Raw genomic sequence first — 17988 nt, 5'->3', positions numbered from 1 at the left:
GATAAAAAATAAAAAATAAAAAATAAAAAATAAAAAATAAAAAAATAAAAAATAAAAAATAAAAAATAAAAAAATAAAAAATAAAAAAATAAAAAATAAAAAAATAAAAAAATAAAAAAATAAAAAATAAAAATAAATAAATAAAAAAAACCAAGGCTGGAGATTCCACAAACTTCTGTTGGCAGTTTCGGCCCTTTTAAGTGGCAGTCTTTCAAAAAAACAGTCTAGCAAATAAATGCTCATTAAAGTCTCCCTTTCTCAGTGGGACGTTTTAGCTGCAGACTGAATAACTTCAGCATTCTGCAAACTGCATTTCTTTCGAATGGCTTTTAAGAGCTCAGGTGAGTTTTCAATCAGCTCAATCATAATATGGATTATCAGCTGTATGTATAAAACAAGTCCCATCTCTATGTCTGCATCTCCAAAGAGCAATAAAACACTCCTGTTTTATAGGGCTTTATGAACAGCTATTAGCAGGAGATCCTCTTTGTTACACACAAGAATTAAAGAGCCTGTGTATCTGACAGCACAGTACAGCCCATGCACAAATCCTAACCTAAAATTAAGTAGAAAACAGTTTTATGTCTTGGCCCAAAGTCCATTGGTTCCAGTGGAAAAATACCACCATTTTCGAATGAGTGCAATTTGCATTATTTTTAGCAAAGATTATCTTTGAGCAGAGGTGCAGAAACACTTAAGAAGTCCAAAGAACCACTCGAGCCCCAGTCACAAAAGCTCTGTGCGGACAAAACCCTCATTGCAATCAGCAGGGGTTTGCTTTCATAATGAGTATTTGAGTCAACTGATTGGAGTGCTCAACTTCTGTGATGGTGGGTGCACAAGACGTTCTTGACTAAATGATTTATCTGTAATGCTCCATAATATGCAGCACTGGTTCCTTGGAAACAAGCCGTTTCGACAGGACTGAAAGGGGTGCAAATGAGTAAAGTTTCATCCCACGTAGATTTAGGTTATTTCTAAGTGTGAACAATTTGAACTTTTAAATGGCTCAGTTTGAAGTTTCCATCAAGTGAATGATCCAAATGTTGCAACTCTGAAGAACAGTTAGACCTGAACTAGTACAGAGAACATTCCTCTGGGTTGGGGACAACAAATGCACTCAGGTGGATGCTACAGGCTCAGCTTAACACTGAGGATCTCAAAAGAAGTTGTAATCATGAAGATGATTCCTTCTATTATCATTACCTTAGCTCTATGAGACACATTCATATTTTTCTTGCTTTTGATATTACCTGTACAGAATGTAATTACATGCACTTTTCTTTTTGCCAGCCAAATACATTAGGACTGCAATACTGGAACATCATTATTTTCTACTAGTATTCTTTTTCTAAGGAAGTGAGTACTATTTTTGTGATACCAGAACAACTACTCCAGCTTCCACAGAAAAAAACGAATCAAAAAAGAGCAGACTCACACAGAGCCAAGTATTTCACCCTTCCTTCTCTCTACCGCAGAATTTTATTTTATTTTTTTTACTTTTGCCAATTTCTGTTCATGTGCATGGCTTGTTTTTGTGGGCAAGTCCCTCTCCCAAACGAATACAGCCTCCTCCTACCTAAAGTCAGTCATTCCAGTCCACTCTTCTCTACAGTTTCCTAATTTTTGCCACCAAAGCCAATCTAAGTTACTCCCATGCCTTCTTTCATTTCCTTTTTCCAATTACTCCAATTTATATCCTTTTCTCCTACAGTGGCTTGCTGAGCTACCTTGTTCACAGAGTTACTGAAAACAACTTCTCAAATTTTAGTTTTATGTATTTGACTGGTTAACTTCACAAGAAAGCTTCCATACTCTACTTTTCATTTTTCCTTTCACATAAAATACTCCCAGTATGTTCTTACATTTAATCAAGCACAGTACAGTAAATAACATATTTAAGTATCTGGAAGGCTTTTCAGTTCTGTCTAGCAGGAAGAAGGTAAGATATTTTTGTTTTCCATAATTAGGCATAATTAGCATAATAATTAGGAATGTTAACAAGGGCACTAGGTGCAACTAGCACATCAATACCTCTTCAAATAAAGCCAGTTACCTTTCCTGTCCCACCTGGGAGCATCTGCATCCTCACAGGCACAAGGCAACGTCCTGCTTGCTGAGCAAGGACAGGGCACGGGAGCCAATCTGACATGCAAATCAAAAAGGAAAAGATTTTGCTCCGAAACAGCCCCAACATGAAAAACCATTTGTATAAAAAGTAATACAAAAGCTTCCAGCCAGGCAAAAACGTTCAATAAAACCAACACATCAAAAGCAGCACCAGGTTCCTGAACACTGAAGTTTTGTTACTTGTTCCTTTGGACCAGTCCTGCCCACTTATCAGCGCCAGCGCTGCCCATGGGTTTTGCTTTGGGTCTGATGACATGAACTCAGGGACCACTTACATTTTTACTGCATATTGCCATGTCACTAAGCTGTTCAGATTTGCTCTGCTGGGAGGCTGTCTCATTCCAGGAATAGAAATTAATTAATCAGTATATTTTCCACCCCCGTGCCAGGAAAAAAAACATCTCTGATTAAAATGGTGTACTGAAGTTTTTCATAATCAGCACCAACACAACTATTGATTAAACGAAAACCTTGTGAGCACTTACTCATTTTATAGGTGTATTTCATTTCTCTCAAGCTCCCTTGTTTTAATTAAAGGATATATTCTAGACACGTTATGACTATTATAAATTGAAAATACTTTTATGAACCCAAGGCACCACCTTTATGAAATGCCTGTAATCTGTAGGTGACTGAAGTCCTTAATTCCCAAGTTTAGATTCTTATAACTTCAGTCCAGCTTTGGAGGTAAATACTGAAACTTAAGAGTCTATGCTCCAAATAAATCCGCAGTGTTGCTTCTGGGCAGGAAAAGCACTTCACACATCACTATGCAGAAAAGTTGGCACATCCATAACTAAATCCCACCGAGACCATAAGCTTGGCAGCATTCCCCATACTCAGCTTGGGCTGAGCTTCCCATTTGCAGAAGATTTCTACCCAATAAAGCTATGCTTAAAGCAAACAATGTTTGTTATTGTCTCCTTTTCAAAAACACCATTCTTATAACTGTGTCACATTCCTATGCTTTCTAGGGTGAATTACTCACTTTAACACATTTCTGCTACTTCTTACTTATGACACTAAGGATTGGCATTTCCTGGCTTGGTGCAGAAGGAAGCCATTGACCTCCCATCTCTTCCCATGTTTCAGGCTCCTGGGAGCACTGGGCACTCAGCTACTTTCAGCAAGGATGAATTCCTGCTGTGTAATTTAGGGATTACTTCTCTAATTAGCAGCATGAAAAGAAATATTGACATCGCACTTGTCCACTGCTTTTCATCTCGCTGCTTTCCTCCATGTCACTACAGAGACAGATGCTCACTGATTCATTTTAAAAATATAAGAGATTAATTATCACACATTGTTGTGAGAAAATCACAGTAAATTAGCCCAATAATTACAAATTGCAAATTATCTGGTCAAGTCTGATAAATGGAGACCAGCAGGGAGCTTTATACAGCCTACGTACCCATTCCTGCCCATTATTCCACCTACTACATACATATATGTGGGGAAGATGTTTCATGAACGTGTAACCCTTCAGACATTTTGCTAGTTTTCATCAACTTACCCAAACTGCACATCTCTTCCAAAGATGCCTAGAACATTTTCAAACTTCAATACGCATAAATTAGTGGTACTGCATAAGGCAGCCCTAATTTATGCACTCACTATGGACCTAATTAGTTCTTCTGTAACAGAACGTCAGACAGATTTTCTTAATAAAGCAGAACATATCATATTGGATACGTATGTAATACACAGAACTTTATCTTTGTCACTTCACATTACTAACCCACAGAGAGAAGGAGCTCCTGAACTTGAAATTGGCTTTTACTCCACTGGTAGAACAGAGACAGATGATCACTGGGGACAGATCAGCATCACTGCAGCATAGCTCATCAAGTGACACAGATTTACATCAGCAAGGTGCACAGCGCATCCCAGCTCTGCACAACTGCTTGGAGAGGTCCTACACACACCATGGACAGGAGTAGGAAGGAGCCTGGGGAGGGCTCTGCATGCTTTGCACATGGGACTACACCTCAGCGTGCAGCAGAAGGCTGTCAGGCTGTTGATGATGCAGTTGATGTCCAAAGCCTTCCAACCCAGCTGGCTTACTGCCTCATGCAAGGCCCAGCCATGCCTGAACGCTTGCAAGCTGAGGCTCCATCAAGATAAGCAAGAGGTGACCGTGAACTGAGAGGAAAAAGGGATCGTGTTTGCACTTCTAATATTTCTCACTTAAGTCAGCAACCAGAAACCTCACTAAATGTGATTATACATCAATACGTCTACATCCCCAACCTACTTCAGGTATCTCCCACGTATTTTGTCACTTCAGATTCTGGCTGCTGTGACCTTCTTGGTTGGACTTTACATAAATCCATGTCAAGTGGAAGCAGGCTGCTGACGGTCCCTCAAATTAAATCCAGTGCTAGCAGGCTGAGTGCTGCAGCCCTGGGAAGCACGGTTCTGCACAGGTCAGCACTGAGAGATGGCACTGCTCTCCTGCACCTGAGGCCTCTCTGAAAGCTTCCCAAGGCTTTTCTACGTCCTCTCTGAAAGCAATGCTGCCATCCCACGCAAAATATGCTTATCACTTCCAGGAGTAAAGACAACACGTCTGATGTACAGTGGCACAATCCAGGAGTACACTAAGTCACTTCAGATGACAAGCAAGTAATTTGTCTTTCTTGTGTTTATTTCGAGCAGATTAATCAAGATGAAATATTATGATATTCACGCATAAATTAGCTTCATTCTTCTGCCTAATGACCTCTCAGTCAAGCCTCTTATAACAAACTAATTACAGAAATCTTTTAAAATGGAGCAACAAAAAGCTTTTTGTTGTTGTTGTTTTTAAATAGCAGTAAGGAAAATCCCCACAACACCAAGGGGCAGAGGAACTCCTAAGATGGACCTGGTCCAGGCAGCGCCTGCATTCCCCATCCACAGATAGCAGAGATCAGGCTCCCAGTCCTGTACGTGACCCAAAACCCCAAATAAGAGAACTGCCTTTCTTCTGCACAGATGTTTTAAGTGTACAGCTACACAATGAAGTTTGGCATTTCTTAAGCAGAGGGCAGCATTACATCAGTACATGATTATTAAAGTCACCTAATGCACAATACCTGAAGTTATATGTCTGTACCATAAAGATACACGTCCCACTTAGCTGGCTGCAGATCGGTAAAGTTTCAGACACTAAACTGCATTCAGGTCAATGAAGGAAGGGACAAACAGGAAAGCCTTCCAGTCTCCCTCTTACCCCACACACTTTGCTACAACCAAGACCCTCTCCTAACTCCCTTCTCAAAGCCAGAAGGTTTCCTCTACTTTTCTCGCCGTACATCACAACTGCCGGTTCATCAAATACAAACGCAAGCGGAATGCTGTCCACCGTTACCCTCCAGAACAGCACGTTCTCCTCCTCCTCGTGGACCTGGCACAGCACTCCGCCAGCACTACTTAAGAGTTCCCCTTTCATCCCGCCATGCTCCGGCCCTCCTGGCTCCTGCGCTCCCACAGCGCTCTGCTGACGCCGCCTCTCTTAATGGAAAGTTGGAGCTGCAACCCCTGCCAAGAGATAACGTTCTCCAGCAAAGCCTCAGCCCTGAAACTTTTCCTGCTGCTTTGACATTTGTGTAACATTCAGAAGCCGCTTGCTCACACAGAGACGCTGTTCCCCACCAGTGAAGCACTTCAGATGGAAGGTATTATCTATTCCTAACCGACATCTTTCACTAAATGGAACATTTAATTAATTTGGTCCGAAGCCAGTCTGATCTCTTTTGCTTGCGTGAAGACGAAGACGACTCACAACTCTTTGGCACCATTCCTTCCTTTCCTCCCCATTAAAAGGAACTTTAGTTGTTTACAGAATAGATACAAGAAAATCCAAGCTGGTATGGTGACACATCATTAGTTAAAAATACAACCCAGCATAAAGAGCTTTAGTACAGAGATAGCACCGGAGTGCAGAATTACATGAAAATGGCTCAGGAAGGAGAATGAAAGTCATCTGGAAATTTATGGGTTTTGCTATGGGCTGTAGCATAAGAACAAAATGACTGCAACCACTTTGTGTATAACTACAGAAAGTGAATTTGCTACAATTAACTGAGATGAAAATAGAGAACAAGGAGTAATAAAAATGCTCGAAATGTACCTATCTATAAAACGCAGATAGTAAATGCATGGTGAAGGGGGGAAGGTCTCTAAAGATAAAAACAAAATCCAAAAGCCTACAGGAGTCTAAAAGTCGCACATCCCTGACCAGAGACAGACTTGCATAATGAGCAAAGACAGAGTGATTTGTGGCTTACTGTAAGCTGCAGGAAGCTCTACGGACAAAGAAATGAAAACCCAGCCGAGATGACAGCATCTCACTGGGAGGCTCACTGTGCAGAACCAGAGCTCCAGAGCATTTGTGCCACTTGTGCCATCAGGCAGATGCATGTGATGAGTTCTGACAAAGAGATGACAGCCTAACACTTGGGATGCCCACACTTAGTCCAGATCTACAGTTCTGTCTGAAAACAGAAGCAACCTCCAGATCTGAACAGCAGTCTGCTGAAGAGAGAAGCAGCACATCTCCTGTCTGAAGTTATTTGTAACGCCGCATAATGACTGCAAACTGCTGCAGATTCTCAACAGCTGAAGGAACAAGCAGAGGGCTTTGTTCCGGAGAGGAGACAAATGTGGCCAGAGGACATTATAGGAAGAACACTTACACCTGGTTAAGAGAAACAAAGTTCACGCTAATGAAATTAATTGGGTTTACAGCGAATACCAGCAGATAAATTCTAATAAGGCAGCATCCATCCATACAGCATATGTCATAGCCACGAGCCCTTCTGGTCCTGTACACAGCATCACATGTGTAATCTGGAATCCTGGCTCTGCAGGAACAGCTGAGACTTCAGGGCCTGCATGCAACCACATCCATCCCCAACTTGTGCGCAGCTTAATTAAATGGCAATGGTAATTAGTGCACAACATGGGAGCTTCAACAGATGCTGAAGAAAGAAATATCCTTTGTGCTGACAGAGAGGCTCATCATTCTCCAGCTTCTCTGCAGCCTTGGTGTGATGGCCGTTGCCCACTGCCAGGCTCATCAATGTGACTCCATTATACGCTGATAAGGAAGAACATAGCTAGCTATAAGATGGTATAGGTAAGGTATAACAGAAGGCAATGAGATGGCAGACCGACCTAAGAGAAATAAGGGCAGCTCTCATAGGTGATGGGAAGAGCCTGGAGCACGTCACTTGGTCCCAAGGGAAGACTGAGGGAGTCAACCACGCACAAGCTGTTCCTGAAAGAAAGCAAATCCTGTACGATGCTTGGATGCTAAGGAACAGAGAGCTTAAGATCAGCACGTATAGAGAGAAATTACAAGCAATACATTCTGTGGCATTACCAAAATGAAAAGTGAATGAAGTCGAGTGGTGAAGGCTGAAGTTCACAATGAAGTGCCATCATGCACAGCCTGCTGCATCTATGGTGCTGTATGTATACTTTTTGAAAAGGCATACTGAAAAAAAAAAAAAAAAAGGAAAGATAGCTATAGCAACACTTTACAGAGGAGAAGAAGAGGTAGCACCAATCAGTCTCTCAAGAGGTGTTTAATTCCAGAACATACTGGCAAATCTAAACAAAAAACAAATCAGGATGCATCTGTTCACCATTGAAGCGTTCCCCCCCCATCCCTCCCTTCTGCTTCCTATGGAAGTAAAAAGACTTCAAGGAGTGTGCTGAAGATAACATCTTGCATATCAAAGCAGGTGATGAAGCAGAACTCCGAGGAATGACAGGAACAAGGCTAAGAGGAAAATGTGAAAGTTAAACATCTCTGAACTGCTTCGAAGAGGGGCACCACAAAGCTGATCCAAGTTCCCATGAACTTCACTGCTCCCTGCAATACAGTTTGCTGTCTGTATTACTCTGTATTCTGGAAATATTGGGCTATCGAAATACGTTCATTACAGCACAGTGACAACTAGAATATGCTACTGCATGCTCATAACGGGTAATGAGTCACAAGTACAAAAGGAAATACAGACCGAGTGGTAAGAATGCTACAGGAAAGAATGGATGGAGATGAACTGTTTCATGTGAAGAGGAATTAAAGCAGTGGGTGTGAGACACGTAATAGCTTCTGAAAGATTTTCTAAGAAGTGGCAAGGGAGCTGAAGATGAGAAGTGATAGAAAGAGACTAGAAGGAATTACACACTGGAGGCAAAAAATGAAATGAGTCACATTCTGATGCTGTCTTGCCACAGGGAATGAGTGGCAGCTGTCCTCAATAACTACTGAAATAACATCATACAAGAAACCTCTGAGCAGGGCAGTTGTACTCCATCTTTACAGATCCCTTCCAGACTATTTCATGTAAACAAAATAAGTAAAGTTTTATGCAAGCTGTATTATTTTTAAAGAGTGATGAGAAACTAGAACACTAGGTGTATCTTAAAGTAAGGATACAAAGATGTTTTTCCTAAGATGAAATTCAATATATGCAACAAAGGGGTTCAGTGAATTGAACAAGACAAAAAGATCTTGTCTTTCGTCTCAATAAAGACATTAACTTCAACTGCCACTCTTGAATAAAACTAAGAGGATTCAAAACAGACTTCAAGACTTGCTCGAAGGAATATTTCTCATTCCTTCAGTTGGCAGATTGATCATTCAGAGCCAACACCTCCATTTACCAAAGCACATTTGTTGGAGCACAGGATGCAAAAACACACATAAGCCCAACACAAAGAGATCAGGGAAACGTTTCAGCAGCAAAGTCAGGCCGTAACATTATCTCTATTACTATTTTTTGCATGGATAACAATAAGTCACAATTAGTTTCTGATAAACACTACACTGAATAATTTAATCTACAAAGCAAAAATGAATTTTAATTATGGCATTCTAGAAGCATCATTTCCCATTTGTTCATTGCTTTTTTTTTTCCCTTGGAAATCAAAACTTAAAGAAGAGGAAAAGCACACAGATGCACTAAAAGGAACTTCTGCTATCTCATCCAAACATTGCCTTGGCCTTGACTTCAATTTGTAGTCAGAGATCTCTCCTTTTCCAAATGGGCCAGCATCATGGATCTGAGCAGAGAACTTAAACTGGTACAGTATTAAAGCTGACTGCAGTCAGTACTTATGTTATCATTTCAGTATCAAAACACCATTTGCTGTCTCAAGCAGTTTTTGCCTAATGAATGTATGGGTCAAGGGGCAAGTGAGATGCAAACTTGGTGCACTTCATTTACATTTCTAAAGTAAATGTTTAATATTCTAATAGACTGATATGAATTTCCTAAATGTTAATTGATGCAACTGAAATTTGCTAAGGGCACATTCAAGACATTTCAAACAATTAACAGAAGATTTGAAAGCAAAGAAGCCATTTCAGTAACAGTCAAAACCATTGTCATACCTGTTGTTTCACCTGTAGCAAGAAACTTTTTTTTAAACTTACCAAAAAAGAATAGTAAATTCTGTAATTTAACATGACTGTAAGCAGTACTCAACTAAAACCTGTCTTCTCACTTGAGGACAAAACTCCTTGTATGGGTCTTTCAGTCCTCCAATTTCTACAAGGATGTCACGGATGAAGTAAGCTGAGGGCACTCGTGCTGACACGGCACTCAGACCCCCAAACACCCCAACCACATGTTGAAATAACTCATGCAAAATCTAAAATGAAACCTATGCTTCGCAGCTCTGTTCTCAGTTCTTGCAACCAAGAACAGGCACAACTATGCTGAATTACAGACCCAGAATGAAGCTGCTCTGCCCACACACATCCATCCAGCAGAGCATGCAATACTACTTGTCCCCATCTTCCTGCCCTGCGAGATCTCCACTTACCCCAAGCCTTCTTTTCAATCCAACCTCAAGACGTACAGAAAGCTGGGTTGGAAGAGAACAACCATCCTTTCTACCAATCCATTTAATACTTATTGTGCATGTATGTGTTGTCACTGCGTGACAGTTGGGGAAGGACTATTACAGCTGTCCTGCTGAAGCTGGGGCTTACCTGCTCACATAGTTGGAAGCAGCCTGCTGTCAGTTCTCTCTCCCTTATGTTAAAAGCCCAGGAATGACTTCTAATATTTGTAATTACAGCAGCTGTCTTCATTCAAAACACAGGTTCTCCTTTCAACTTTGCTGCCTTAGAGGGCTTCTGCGTGGTTATATTCAGAGAACACCTGAGTAAGCTCTTTCATATTCATTTTGAAGCTGATCAAACCAATTGAGCTGAAGAAATTCTCCCTCTGAAACAGGTCTTGTAGCTCACTTCTGCTTTTTGCCCTGGTTGAGGTATAAAGATACAAAGGGTCTGAAATTTACTTATCAAAATAAGAACAGCGAATGAATCTTCAACCCCAAGGAGGCAGACAGACATGATTTGCAAGCAACACAAAGTGGTGCAGGTCCTCTGAGGAACTACTCTCTGCTTTTTAAACTCATGCATTCTAGCATGAGTCCGCTAGCTTAGATTGCTTTCTTCAAGGAAATTCTGAAAGGAGTAAAAAGTGGCTTTTGATTTTAAAGCTCCAGCCAACATCCTCAGTCTCTGTAAGATAAATACAATAAACATCACTGAACTAGCTATCTCCAACATTATCTTGTTAACAATTGATTATTTATCCACCAGAAACTACATGGTGCTCCTCTTCCTGCTTGCAGGATAAACTGACACTTGATTCAGATTAGTAATCTACTGCAAAATGCCAACTGCACAGAGCCCATGCAGCAGCCCAGACTCAATAGGTATGTTGAGGAAAATGCAAATGTCCGCGTAAACAGAGGATCAGGTTGGCCAGAACTGTCACTCCAGCATTTTTCAGGAGCACTGCACTCACTTAAGCATCCCTCGAGGCTTCAGCCATCAGGAGATACAGGATGACGGATGCACCATCTCAAACAACAAATCCTACTGTGATTTTAATTGAATTACAGCAGCCATTTTATTTTTGCAGAGCCTCTACGACTCCGTACCGCTTCCTTGCTTCCAGTGATTCAGCAGTTTATTTTTCAATACAGCAATCCCTCCTTAAGACAGTTCCTCATTCCTTTTAAGTAGTGCTTCTGACAGCAGCTACCTAGACGGTTGTTGTTTGAGGCACTCTACCTTTTTTTATTAAATAGAAGTAGTTTATCTCAGACACCTCTGTCTTCAGAGTCAAACACCTTTCCATTCATTTGAATGCTCAGTCTTTTAGCAGTTCTGGAAGCGTCCTCACAATGTACCGTGCCTCTACACTTAAGCTAACCTGACTACAGCATTGCAAGAAGTTAAAAAGAGACAGATGAAAGGAAAATCTAAAACCCAGAGGAGAAACAGCAACACCAGCCTATAAATACAAGCCAACCTTGAAACACCAGAAAAGAAAAAAAAAAAGAAAAAAAACCATTCTGCAATTACAGGGGACTCCAGCAGAACTGTCAGGAGGCTATTTTTGTTCCTAACCTACATAGGAGGCTGCAGAAAGGTCAGTTCACAGGCAACCAAGAATAGGCAAAAGACACTGCCAAACACCCATGGCCTAGCATTACTTTACTCTACGCTTGGGCTTTTTATTTCCCAACTATGTGATCGGTGCTTTTTGTATGCACAAGCATTTTCTTTCAACTTTAGAAATCATCCTGTTTTGATTTCCCAAACAGACCACAAAACAAGCCTCAAACTTACTCTTTGCCTTGCTTATGCCTGAGCAAGAAGCATGCACAACTTAATAGAATGGACTAGGAAAATCCTTCCATCCCCTAGAACCAAGTGGTGTGAAAAAACAGTTGAATTTATGGTCCCCATTAAAGGTACCTGTGTCAATAGTAGACACACGTGTGACACCCCCCCACTTTCCTAAAAAACATGCTTTAATTTGGTCTTTGAAAGAATCACACCTGTTCAAGGTATGCTGCTAGCCAGAAGTCCCACTTTTCCTCTTATTTTTTAAACAGCACTTCATTACATATTACAATATTGAGGTATTTAACACATTCTGATTACATTGCTAATGAGAAGTGTTTACAAAATAGTAAACTGTGTAAACAGAAAGTAATTGTGCCTGTAGTGATGGCATTGTTCACAAGCCATTACTTGTGTGCATATAGTTGTGTCCTCCAGTCCTTCACACTCACTATCCAACAGGCACATAAGGCATCTGGAATGCAGAACCCAAGCCTGCAACCTAAAAATTATATCACCAGATCTGATCTTGCATTTCTTAATCAGGCTCAATTAATCAATTAAGCATCCGCTTACTTTGAGGAAACTGGAAACAAGAATTCACCCGAGAAAGGGCTCCGAATTTAAGAGTACTGACCAAAGGCATGAGAAGACCATTATTCAAAGCTATCTTTAATATTAAAGAAATAAGCTTTGCCTTTCAAACCACTAGAATGTGATATCACAACATTTCTCATACCATCTTTGAACGTCTCGCACAGATAGTCTGACAAATTTAAGGACCATGCTGAATATTTTACTAAATGTAAAAAGCAGTAATTCAGTTTATACTGTAAGCAACACCCAGCTCCATCACCCCAAGAAAAATAATTAAGAAATTAATTGATAAGGTATTTATGACCTCTCTCAGCAGACAGAGCAAAAACATCTACAACTCAGAAGAAAAAACACATAATTTATTGCGAATTCTGGCTGGGTTTTGCTCTTTTTTGAAGATGACAATATAGTGCATCTTCAAAAGTATCTTCTACTTTGGTAGAAGTTTATCTGCAGAGATCAAACGCATGAAAGCCCAATGTTGAGGAGCAAAGGCAACGCAGTAGGGACACAAAAGAAAACACAGTCTGACCAGGGCTGGACTCTAAAGAGTAAACTGTCATACCTGTATTCATATTCAATACTTCAGTGCTATTCTAGAGAGAACAAGAGCATTTCAGGATATACAGGAAAAAACCACCTCAACAAGCAATACTGATCCATTTGGACCTTCGAGCTCAAATACCATGAAAGATATTTGAGTTTCAGAGGTGACAGTTTTCTTTTGACGGTTCATCTGCAGAGATGACCATTCAGTGATCAACTAAACACTCTGAAAATCTGATAACAAAAAACAAAGACCAAACAGAAAGCATTCCAAGACATCAATCCCATTTTGTAAGTGGTTCCTTCTTTAAGTCGCATACGATGTTTCTAACAGCACTACATTTAGTTTTCTGAGGCAAACTGTTTCAACTTTTCTGTAAAACTTGCAGTATGAGATTCCCTAAAAGCAGTATCTCTCCTAAAGAACTCAAAAGAAGTCTTCCAACAGCCATTTAAACAAAAACCACTGTCAATGCACTGGGATACAGGGATACATTGCTTAGTCTAAGGCACAAACAACACAAAGACATTCAATGTAATTACTTCAAGACCATAAAAAACAGCATTAGCAAATCATAATTAGCATTAAAGAATTATTACCTTCTCCAGTGCATGATACGTATTCTTCAGTCAAAGTTCCAATACCTGAAAGAAGTAATGCACGGGGAAAGTTAGTTCCACAGATATGTCATTAAATTCATTCCTACCCACGTTAACTAATCTTTGCAAACAGGCCATCTTTGATCACTTCGGTACCTCCAGACCACGCAATGTGCTGGCTGGGCACCCTCTGGGAGTCTTCCCCACTCTCCACACCAGCTCCCCCAGCACTCAGGGATTCCTCCCCAAGGAGCCCATCGCTTCCTGCAGACACCAAACGTGGTACTGAGGATTAAGCGGCTCCTTCTTTCTTCAATTCTGACTAATTCGCTAAGGGCCAATAAACTTTCAGCCTGCTGCAGCACCTCACGTGGAATCCATTTTCCCCAGGCACAACAAACTTCAGGCCTTCAACAGGTGGCAGAAAGCCCCAGCTGCTCCCCCGCCCCTGCTACACATCAGTAGATCCACCCAAATCCCAGAGCCATTTACAAGGAGTCCCAGCACCACCATTAGATAACCCTAATGACCAGTGTATTTTTAGATTCCAAGCAGTCTATCCCTTGCTGCCCAGAACAATAAAAGCTCTCCAGTTTTTGCTTTTAAAGCTCCCATTTTCTCTAGGCTCCGAGGAATCCCTCAGCTCATAAGGCACTGCGCCGAAGCAGAGAGGGGGTTTCTTACAAAACACACGACCTTCAGAACTGCATTTGTGTTTTGTTTTTTAAAGCCCTGTCACGCCTGCGTGCAAAATCGAACCAGGGCTTTTTTTGGTGCTCGTGTGGGAGACTCTGGATCAGATCATTTTTCTCTTCCCCCACAACACCAGCACATGTACCAACTACTATGCCTGCTCCTGCTTGCTTCTGTAGGAGCTCTCACATCAGGTGCTCACTCAAGCAGGACAGCTGACCTCCTGCATGCCCACACAGTGCTTTGGATACTGATAACTTCAGTAGAACAGGTGACTCCACTTAAAGAAGCAGACACTGTAACTTCCAAGTACGAGATCAAACCAACAGCCCCTACGTATTTAAAGCCTTCAGAACTTTTAGAACTTCCAACAACAGAAATGCTTTTGAGGGCAATTTCTTACAACATTTTCCACTGGTGGAATGATATTGACCCAAAAACCAGGAATAAGCAAATCCTTTACATTCAGTACAGTATTTCATCCCTTAGTGATTGCAAGAAACCGAACACTGCTCTTTGTAGTCATGCATTTCAGACTGATTAAATTAATTGTAGTTTATCCTCACTAGCAGCACTGAACCCAGATTCCCAGGCTTGAAATGATAAAGCATTTTAACTACATTACCAGCAAACATTCAGCGGTGCCCAGGCAATCCTGCTAACTATAAGACCTCCCACAGCTGAGGGGAGGGCTGGCCATTGCATCCCATTGCTTCCCATCAATTCAAATGCACACTGCAATTCAGGTGAAGAACAGATGGAAACAGGCACCAAAGGGAACCAACAGCGCTCTCCCTTCGGTGACACTATGGAAGGCAGCGCACCAACAACTGCGTTTAGCAGCTCCAGGTTTTTCTGCATCCCCTGTCAACAGAAGGCTTGGAGAGGAACTTCAGAATGCAGATATGAAATTGTCTCCAAAGGAAAAAAGCAACAACCCTCTTTTCATGTGGCTCCCCAGCCACCACTCCACTCGTTCTGAAAGCTAAGGCTTCCTAAAAGCCTCAAAAGAAATTCAGGTTTACACAACCCTGATTTTCTGTAAAAGAGCAGCACAGACTTCAAGGAAAAAAATCACTTAAAGCGTTGTCTCTATTTCTATTTTCCATCTTTATTTCACAGAAATACTATATAATCACACTCCAAATTTGCTTTTTCAGGTAAAGACAGTTTTTTTTTTGGGAGCTGGCAACAGGGAGAACTGATGAAAGCCTGAAGAGCTGATCTCATCTGCTGCCAGCAGACATCCTCACATTGCACTCCAAGTTTATAGTGGCACTGAGATGGCTGAGAGAAGCCATCCCACAGAAAGCTGAGGTGTGTTTCGCACCTGGGAGCTCATCAGCATATTATGCAAATGCTGACATTCTGAGAGCATCCGTCCGCAGAATGCTTATGCAAGATAAGAGTGCACAGTAAGGGTTGTATTTCTGCGGGCAAGAAGCAACCCTGGTCAGTGGCAAAAATATTACCGAGGCAACAGGTTCTGAATCCCCAAACAAAATTTTCCCTTGCTCAATGCAAACATTGAGCTGATTTTTCCTCTTTTTTTTCATCCCAGCTCTGCTGTGGGCTGGTGTTTACTCACCTCGTCTACTCAGGCACTGTTCTGCATTGCCATCAATCCAGCAGCACAGTCTTGTCCTGTTTCCACATCTTCCATATTTACTATTGAAGGAAGCTACGAGATTTCGCATCTGTCTCTGCCTCATTCCAGTCTCAAATTAAGCACTGCAGAGGCTCTCTGACTACAGATCTGTCTTTACCCCAAATCCACCAGATACCATTTAAGGGCTTCCCTGTTTCTGCTTTCTAATATAGGTTTGGTATCTTTCAAAGCTTTTGCTCCTTCTATAAACACAACATTCTTCACTTCAGTACAAGCTAAAAAATGTGAGAACTGCAAACCTGCTAGCCTCTGAGCTTATTAATCTAGTTTATTGAATAATGAAGTGTTTCTGATCCCTTCCTTGCTTATATTCGCTTTCAGTGGCCCTCCCAGCCTCATGAAGAAAGATGAAGTTCACTGCAATTTCTCACATTGCTTTCTCTACCCCTGCACCTGGAGCACACTTAGCAGAGCAAACCCAAAAACCAGACTCACTGCTGCCCTACTCTGCCTCAGCTGCCCCCTCAAAACCAGAGGACATTAACTCTGAAGTACCACCATCTCAGTAGTTATGTCAACAGATGAAGAGCAAAAGGGCCAAGAAAGAGAGCACCAAGGAAGCCACCCTTCATCCAGCCACAGCCACCAGCTGCAGTGGATGGAAGATGCAGCCCTTCCTCAGCATCTTCCAAATCCTCATCTTGCCTCTTGCTCCTGAAGTCAGACATTGCTATCAATGCAACAGATTGATGACAGGAGCTAAGCAGAAGAGAGTTTTCCAAAGCTGAAATATAAATTCAGTATTCGTTTGCCCTGTAAACATCTCCTGTGCACTTCGACATAGTTTGGCAAGTCAGCCAAGAGCATTCTCTATGTATCCTGTGCAAAAAGATAATAATGGAAAAGCCTAATCACCATCATAGGTCTCCCAGGGTTTGACTGGTTTAACTTCAAAGTAAAATACCACCAAAATAGAGATCTCACATAGTTTATTTTAAGGAAAAAGAAAATGAAAATTTAATATTGCAAAGTGTTATTTTTAAGTAACAGAAAACCTCAGTCTCAGCAAATAGAGAAGAGCACACACATTTCTATTGGATTTCTAGGCTTTAAAAGGCAATCTGATGCCATTTGCTTCACAAATGAAAAGAACACTGACCTGCATGACTGCCTATTGATAATAATCTTTAGACAACAGAATTCTTCAGAGATCGTAGAAGAAATCTCACACTCATTCAGCAGCTGGTTCATAAATTGCACTTCCAAGCTGCATCACCCTTGAAATTGTCTGTTACTTACAACAGGCCTCCCTGCCCCATCAGAATATGCTCAGAATACACTGTTTTCTGATCAGACACAGGGAACAGGCACATGCATGTAAAGATGCTCTTTCAAAGCTATTTTTCCACGTAGAAATACAGGTGAATAGCTCATGTATTGCTAAAAAGCCAAGGATAACTCCAGGAGACTGCACTGACAGCAGAGGACGTGACCATCACCCTTCTTTCCACTTCAAATGCAAAGCAATGAAATGCGTGCAGTTGTTTCGCATCGTCTGAGAGATGCTCTCGTCTCTCCAAATTGCTGATTAGGAGATCCTGTGCTCATTTGTGTACAGTGCATCAATCCAGCCACTTACCAAAGGTTACCTAACAGAACATGTCAGGCTTTGATGACAAAGGGAAAAATCACTGTAGATACAGCAGTTTTATGCATGTGATATCTCATTACCAAGTTACGTAGCTTCTCCTTCGCTGTCTTCCGTTTCTTCTTTTCCAAGCAACAGAAGGGGGTGGGTTGTACCAACTCCTTGCCAACAACATATTTTTATTCACCATCATGTAAGCTACAGGTTTGTAGTTTTAATTTTGAATGAGATGGCAAGATCCCACATGCATCTTTAAGGCTGTTCGAGACCCAAGCCTAAGGCTGCGCCCTGATGTGTCTCCCCAGTGCATGAGAAACCCACGCCGCCACCAGCACGCATCTGTCCCAGCTCTGTCCCAGACTCAAACCAACAGCTTCTGAAACACTGAGGCTTTGCAGAACCACCAGAAGTCCCCATCAGTTTCTGTATTTCTTTTCCAGTCTCCACTTGGTGACTTGTGCAGCTGCACCTGGCCAGAAGCCTGAGCCAGCTGAAGGGCACAGCGGAAAGGATATT

At 41.5% G+C, this 17988-nt stretch overlaps 1 protein-coding gene across 1 annotated transcript in view; it reads right to left on the bottom strand.

Moving 5' to 3' along the window:
• CNTN4 (contactin 4) overlaps positions 1 to 13769 on the bottom strand; it is a 222956-nt gene extending 209187 nt beyond the window's left edge. The window contains exons 1-2 of the mRNA XM_010718751.3: positions 13679 to 13769; positions 13523 to 13567 (exon numbers count right to left, since the gene is read on the bottom strand). The gene's annotated coding sequence lies outside the window, so the exon portion shown is untranslated. The remainder of the gene's footprint in view (positions 1 to 13522; positions 13568 to 13678) is intronic.
• Between the last annotated feature and the right edge of the window lie 4219 nt (positions 13770 to 17988).

This window comes from Meleagris gallopavo, chromosome 14, assembly GCF_000146605.3.
Source record: "Meleagris gallopavo isolate NT-WF06-2002-E0010 breed Aviagen turkey brand Nicholas breeding stock chromosome 14, Turkey_5.1, whole genome shotgun sequence".
Classification (NCBI taxonomy): domain Eukaryota; kingdom Metazoa; phylum Chordata; class Aves; order Galliformes; family Phasianidae; genus Meleagris; species Meleagris gallopavo.
This window is presented reverse-complemented; position numbering and strand designations above follow the sequence as displayed.